Below are 8,495 nucleotides of genomic sequence, written 5' to 3'. Positions count from 1 at the left end.
GCAAGTGTTTCTCCTTTTTAATTGTTTCATATATATATATATATATATATATATATATATATATATATGATGCCAGTGCTTTTGGTCCTAGCATTTCTATTTTGTGTATTGCAGGAGAAAATTTGATAGTAAAATTGATTAAAAAAATGGGGTATGCTATGAGAATGAAGAGTCAATAAAGGACAATTGAACTAAAAGCTGCTAAGACTGAAATTAAAAGTGTTGGCAGTGAGAAAAAGGAAGGCAAAAAACAACAGAAGAAACTGTGGAACTATTCAGTAAACTAGGAAGCTGAATGAGAGTAAATAGGTAATGTGAACAGTAAGGAATTTTATTTTTTTTGATATGGTAAATGATCTTTAGATCTATAACTTGGATTTCCTATTGGACTGCAGATCCTCATGGGTATCTTCGTATGCTTTTCAAGCCAGTTCTATCAATGAGCTAGGCAGATCAGTAATAACATTATTATGTTCATGATGGTCAAAGCAGAAAATCTGCATACAACCCTCCAATGCATTGTCTCTTGTTTAAGTAGTAAGTGTTGTTTTACTGTTCATATCACAGCTAAGTAATTAATAGTAGATTTTTAGGTTTCACCCTCATTCATCTGTGATTCCACAAGTCACACCTGAGTATTCAACACATACCCATGTATCTAGCCATAGTAATAATAAAGGGAAGCAAATAGGTTTACTGATACTGGGACATGACAGTGAAAGTAAGTAATTGAGATGTTTAGTCCATTTTGAAGCAATTCTCTACATCTTAAATGCTCTTAAGTATCTTAATGCATTGTCTCTTGGCAAATATCTTGCTGAGTTAGGAAAATGATCAGTGACATAGATTTGTGATGAAGGTGAAATAAAGTCTATAGAAAAATCTCAAGGGAATTTTGTTCTGTATAGGTAAGTGAAGTTTGAGTTTCGATATTCAGGTCAAAGTATTCTAAGGCTTTACTTCTCAGGTCTGGCAAGTAGCCCCAATATACCACATAGAGTGACAGTATTGAAGAAGGCCAAAGAATGGATAGATTAAATAGGCCAGGGCATATCGCAAATTGAGGGAGGATGAATGACTATTTCAGTACATTGTGAGCCACTGTCATAAAAAATAGGAACTTATTTTTTTATTTTTATATTTTTACCAGGCTTATTTTATTAGCTTAAGGCAGAATATGGAAAAAAGTGTACTTCTTCCCTCATTAACCCAATTCAGCTACTATTCTGCAGTTTGCCACCCACCATTTGCCTAGATTTTATTACACACAAAGGACTGTCTGTGAAAAGGCAGGTCGGGGTGAACTTGCAATGTCTTCAGAAGTAAAATAGTCTCTCTGTCCATCACCACTGGCAACCCCGCCCCCCTCCATCCATCCTGCCTCTGCCCTCTATGCTTGTTCAGAGTTTCCATGCAGATGACTCCTGAGCCCTTTCTAATGTTTGGTTCAATGTGTCTTCAGTTAGTGAGTGCATGTGACAGTGATGACGGGCATAGCTGTTTCATTTTAAATACCATGTCAGAGATGGCATCAGGAAGCAAGAATATACTCCGTGCTCTTTCTGGTGTTGGGATGGCACTGGCTTATATTTAATGGGAAAGATTTGCATCTCTTAAGGGAGCTTTGTTTTTAACAGACAAAAATTGGTAGAAAAATTAGAGCTGTGTGCATGTTTATAAACTCCAGTGAAGTGTGATGATCTGTTTTTAGTCAATCTTGTACATCTTGGATGTCTTGGGAAAAATTGAAAGCATTTCAAAATTGAATTGAATTTTTATCTTATTTTCAGCCCTCAATATGAAGTCCCCTTTTTAGGAGTGACTTTAGAATCCAAGTAGTATATTGGACATCAGAGATACATAGAGAAGAATAGAAGGTATGGTAGTAGTAGCATTCACCACTTAAATAAAAATGCATCCAGAAAAGAAAATATTCCATGACTGGTCTGATGAATACTAATAGTGTGACAGTGGAAGAGCATATTAAAAATAGTAGTTAACTGGTGCCTCTCCCTGTATTCCTAGCTACTCAGGAAGCTGAGATCTGAGAATCAAGGTTCAAAGCCAACCCGGGCACAAAAGGACCTGAAACTCTTATCTCCAATTAACCTCTAGAAAATGGCTCAAGGGTAGGGCAATAGCTTTGAGCTGAAGAGCTCAGGGACAATGCCCAGGCCCAGGGGTGTGGTGGTAGCCTTGAGCTGAAGGGACAGCACCCGGGCTGAGTTTAAGCCCCATGACCCACAAAAAAAATAGTTATCAATGAGTATGATCAATGATTATGGGTCTTTGTTGCATATATAAAATTAATGAGCCTTAAAGTATTTATAGGGATATAATATACATAAGAATAATAAAATAGTCTCTTCTCAGCGGTGCTTGGTGCCTCACGCCTGTAATCCTAGCTACTCAGGAAGCTGAGATCTGAGGATTGCTGTTGAAAGCCAGTCCAGGGCACTAAAGAACATGAGACTCTTATCTTAATTAACCACCTGAAAACAAGAAGTGGTGCTGTGACTCAAGGGTTAGACTGATAACGTTGAGCTGAAGAGCTCAACAACAGTGCCCAGGCTGAGAGTTCAAGTCCCACGATAGACAGCAATAAAAAAAAAAATCTCTTCTCAACTGTTTCTCACATTATCAAATAATTTTCAAGTGTATTCTCTTGAGAAATTTGCAGATGTGCGTTGATATAATGAATACAAGGCTAGATAATGATCATCAGTGAATAATAGAATCTAAAAGAAATATCCCTGGGCTGGGAGTTCGGCCTAGTGGTTAAAGTGCTTGCCTAGCATGCATGAAGACCCGGGTTCGATTCCTTGGTACCACATACATAGAAAAAAGCCAGAAGTGGTGCTGAGGCTCAAGTGGTAGAGCTCTAGCCTTGAGAACGTCCAAGGACATTGCTCAGGTCCTGAGCTCAAGCCCAGGACTGGCCAAAAAAAAAAAAAAAAAAGAAATATCCCTGTAGCTGTTTAATACCTAGATATGTGGAAATGAACTCTTGGTATTAACATTTCTGAATTTCTGTGAGTCAAGTTTGACCATGTATACTTATCCAGCGGAGTTAGATCTAGCCCTAGTAATAATTAATGGAAGAGAAAGGAGTTATAATACTGAACTTGCGACTATGCATGTGACAAATTAAGTAGGTTAGCCCCATTGTAATGCATCATCTCCCATAGAGACATGATATTTAGTTTGTTTGCAAAATGAACTCCAGAATATGGAAACAAGAGGTTTATCTATGTGATTGTTGTTCTTATGGTACTATGTGAATTTAGTTCTTTTCTCTTTTTTTCCCCTTATGGTTTATCTCATGTCATTACTGTATCTGTCTTTGGTGCCTGATATATTGTATATATGTTTATTTGTTTATTTGAAATAGAGCAGGGAAGGGGAAAACAAATGATTTGGAGAGGGCGAGGGGAGAGAAAGTAGAAGACAACATGAGAAGAAGTGTTAATGTTCAAAAAGTAATGTACCCAATACTTGATGAATGTAACTGTACATATAATAACAAAAGGGAGGGAAGGAAGGAGGGAGAAAAGAATTCTTGTTAATGATAGAGTCTAGTTCATCTCCAATATGTTATCTTGTAAATATCACTGTTACATTAGCTCATCCTTTTTGCTTTGTCTCATCATTTGGTTTTCCCCTTCCCTTCCCTGTTTCAAATAAACACACACACACACACACACACACACAAACACACACACACACACACATATATATATATATATATATATATGTACAGTATACCAGGTACAAAAGTCAGATAATGAATTTTACAATGTGGAGGGAGTGTGAGGGGAGGAGTTGGATAAAAACATAGGATGGAATATCAATGTTCAAGATGTAATGTACCTACTACCTGATATCACCCTGACAATAAAATAAAATTTTGAAAAAGGATAGTGTGTGGTAAGAAATACCTAGTATCAAATTAACCTCTAGATGAACATTATTTGAATGTTATTTTAAATTTTAGGGGAAGTCATAATCAGTATTGCATGGGAATGAATTTTCTTTCCTTTTTGAAAATATTATCAAATCTCTGATATATAATATGAATCCATCCTACATTTTTAGGGAGTCAGGGTAATGATTCTCGAGAGAATGTCTTTGAGAAAAGCAGAGACAACAGAAGAACTGATACCACTTTCTCCTGCATCTAGAAGATGTGTATACCCTAGTACCATGCCAAAGCTTTCTTTCTAAGTAGCTTTATCCTATGTCTTTCAGGAAATAGTCAAGAAAAAAAAGCACTCATCATTGGACTGGATATAATGACAAAAAACACAAGAAACATCAATAATGACTGTGGAGGAAGCTCAATGATGGTAAGTAGGCAATGTCAACAATAGAAAATCAATATTTTAATGTATAAAATTATCTTTATACATAGAAATATTTGTATTTTCTGCTGTATTTCATATCTTCCTTTATATCATATATATTCTCATGATATATATTTCAGTGAGCTAAGAAAATCAGCAGCGACTTAGATTTGTCCTGATGGTCAAAGGTGAACACTTGCAAAAATTTATCAAGAGCATCGTATTCTTGGTAGATAAGTACAGCTGGAGTTTTGGGTTTCCAGTTCAAATTCTCTTAAAATTTCACAGGTCTGGTCTGTCTGACAACTAGTCCCAGTATACCATATAAAGTGGTAGAACTCTTAAAGGCCAGAGAATGGAGAGATTAGGCAAGTTCAGACATACAGCCAATTGAGGGAAGTCCATTGTCAGCATTTTTTGAACAAAGATATAAACTTGACATTTAAATAGAAAAAAATTCAGTGGCAAAGTAATAACTGTATACATACTTCCAAAAATGAAGTGTTAAAGTCTTTTTGTCAACTCTGTACAACTTAGGATGCCTGAGGATAAAATTCAGAACCCGTACAGAAAATGGAATTTGTGCTCTAAGTTCTGCTCATTTTTTAGTTGGTTTGTGGGTCCCTGTTTGACATCAGTTTTTAGCTAAGCAATCAAGTACTTGATTTAGCAATCAAGTATCATATTTAGTGTCATAGATATACAGAAAGTAATTGAAGCTATAGAAACTGAAACTTTCATTTATCAAGTGAATATAGACCCAGAAAAGAGAAGACTTCTTAGGACTGATTATAAGAATGCACACAATTGTGAGTGCTAGAGACATTCAGAAAATATAGAAATTCTAAATTAAAAATGGTACCTGATGTATTGTATATATATTTATGTGTTTATTTGATTAGGGAAGGGAAGGAGAAAAAAAATGAGATGATGAAACCAAGGACAAAGGGCGAACTAATGTAATAGCAAAACTCATAAGACAATATGTTGGAAATAAACTTTACAAATTTGGAGGGTTTGGTAGAAGGGAAAAGGATAATAACATAGGAAGGAGTAACAATTCTTAAGAAGTAATGTACGTACTAACTTATGAATGTATCTGTAACCCCTCTATACATCATCCTCACAATGAAATAAAACTTTTTAAAAAAGGTATTGATTAATGTGTGAGAAGTAATGTACCTACTACCTAGTGAATGTCACTGTAACCCTCTATACATTACCTGACAATAAAAAAGGTATTGATTAGGATTGATGGATGAACTAGGTCTACCTTTCATCATTGATATAGGAGATTGAATGTGCTATAAAAATTATAGACGTGTATTATAGTTTGAAATTGATAATAATTCTTAGCTGTCTTTCATGTTCTCAGTATATCTTCCTGTATCCTCATGATAAATCTTAGTCTATAAGGTTGTATGAATGTCATAAACTCAAATTTGCCATAAAGATGAAATGAAAAAATTACAAGAAGTTCCACCATTTCTGCTTCATACGTGGGTAAGTGAACATTCCCTTTGATTTCCAGACCCAAATTTTTGTGATTTCTGTGAAACCACTCATAGTAAACCAGCAGAGATGAATCTAGATATGGTGAAAATAAAGGGTTGTGAAAGCAGGTGTATTACAGTGCCTGTGATATCTCATCATCCTATGAAAGGTTAAATAGTTTAGATCTTTTTAAAACATCATCTGACATACAGCCATGAACTTTACTTTTAAATAGACAAAGAATTGATGTTGGGTGAGAGAGTGAAGTTCTTTGTGAAAAAGTGCCAGTACCAACTATATTTTTACTGAATTTTAAATAAATCTTTCAGACATCAGGAAAAGAAGTTACTGTGTTCTAATTTTCTTTCTTTTGAGGTATGAATATTTTTAAATTTTACTTTATTTTAATGTATAGAAGGGTTACAGTTATATTTGACAGATGGAAGATGCATTGTTTCTCACACTGATACCCTTCTCATGTTTTTGTCCCCATTTCCTTTCCCCCATCCCCTCTCCTTATCTTTTTCCCCTCCTATTTCAAATAAACAAATAAACATATATATATACACATACATATTATACCAGGTAATAAATTCCATATGAAATTTTAGATTGCCTCTTCTATTTCCTTAAAAATGACATTGAGTTAATGATGGGTATTGCACTGAATTTGTAGATTGCCCTTGGCAAGATTGCCATATTCACTATGTTAATTCTTCCAATCCAGGGCATGGGAGGTTTATCCATTTCTTCAGTTCTGCTTTAGTTTCTTTTTCCAAGTTTTTGAAGTTTTCATTCTTAGTTACTTCCTAAGTACTTTATTTTCTTTGAGGCTATTGCAAAAGGAGTTGCTTTCCTGATTGCTGTCTTGCTCCTCTCATTGTTGGTATACAGGAAGGCAGTTGATTTTTGAGGGTTACCTTGCCAAAGTTGCGAATCAGCTCCAGCAACTTGGGAGTGCTGCCTATAGAGTTCTTTAAATACAGAATCATGTCATCTTCAAAGAGGGAAAGTTTCACTTCTTCTTTCCCTATTTGGATCCCCTTTATGCTTGCTTCTTGCCTTATTCCTCTGGCTATGAATTCTAATACTGGGTTAAAGAGGAGTGGAGAGAGTGACCATCCTTGTCTTGTTCCTGGTTTTAAAGGAAATGGCTTTAGCTTTTCGCCATTAAGTATAATGCTAGCTGTGGGTTTGTCACACATAGCCTTTATTATACTGAGGAATGTTCCATGGATTCCTAGTTTCTCCAGAGATTTTAGTATAAAGGGGTATTGGATCTTGTAAAATGCCATTTCTGCATCTGTTGAGACAGTCATGTGATTCTTGTCTTTGCTCCTGGTGATGTGTTGAATTATATTAATTGACTTACATGTATTGAGCCAGTTTGCATCCCTGTGATGAATCCCGTTTGATCATAGTGTATAATTTTTTGATGAGTTGCTGATTATGGTTAGCCAGTATTTTGTTGAGAAGTTTTTCATCAATGTTCATCAAAGAAATGAGTCTGTAGTTCTTTTTCTTTGATGAATCACTGTCTGGTTTTGGAATGAGGGTTATGGTGACTTCATAGAGTGAGTTTGGCAAATAGCCTTTACTTTAAATTTCGTTGAAGATCTTGAAGAGTATTAGTGTGAGCTCTGCTTTGAAGAACTTATATAGAATTCAGCTATGAATCCACCTGGCCCTGGATTTTCTTGGATAGGAAGTCTATAATTGCCATTTTTATTTCAGTACTTGAGATAGGTCTGTTTAGTTGGATTAAGTCTTCTTGGTTCAATGTGGTTATGTTAATATTGGTTAGAAATTCATCCATCTCTTCTGGATTCTCAGATTTGTTGGCAGAAAGTTTGAAAAGTATTCCCTTATAAACTTCCCGGATCTTGGTAATTTCTGTTGTGATTTTTCCATTCTTACCCAGGATTTTATTTATTTGGTTGCCCACTCTTCTTTTTTTGGTAAGATTTGCTAGGGGTTTTGCACCTTCTTTTTTATTGTTGAGGGTGATGTATAAAAGGGTTACAGTTACATTCATCATGTAGTGGGTACATTACTTCTTGAACATTGATACCCCTTCCCATGTTTTTCTCACACTTTCCTCCCCCCACACCCTGCCAATCATCTCGTTTATCCCCTTCCCTTTCCTATTTTAAATGAACCAATAAACATATATACAATATATCAGGTACCAATGTCAGATACAGTAACAACATGAGATAAACTATAAGGAAAAATAAAAGAGAAAAGAACTTCATATAATAACAAGAACAATAGTCAGAAAGAGAACCTCTTGTTTATATATATTGGCGTTCATTTAGCTTAGCCTCATCTTATGTGGTCATATATACATAGCTATTGAGCTTTGTGATCATCTAGGACAACTCTGGAAAGTAGTGTGGGGGTTCTTCAAAAGACTTAACATAGAGTTCCCTTATGACCCAGCAATCTCACTTCTGAGCATTTACCCAGATGACCACAAATAAGGGCATACTAAAGCTTCCAGCACAACAATGTTCATTACAGCATTATTTACTATAGCTAAGATATAGAACCAACCCAGATGATCAGGAAAATGTGGTATTTATACATAATGGAATTCTATACTTACATTAGACCAAATGGCATCACTCCATTTGAAATGGGAAGGCTTTGAAAAAT

This window comes from Megascapheus bottae, chromosome X, assembly GCF_031878675.1.
Source record: "Megascapheus bottae isolate mThoBot1 chromosome X, mThoBot2.hap1, whole genome shotgun sequence".
Taxonomy (NCBI): domain Eukaryota; kingdom Metazoa; phylum Chordata; class Mammalia; order Rodentia; family Geomyidae; genus Megascapheus; species Megascapheus bottae.
The sequence above is the reverse complement of the archived record's forward strand: the minus strand, read 5'-3'. Positions refer to the sequence as shown.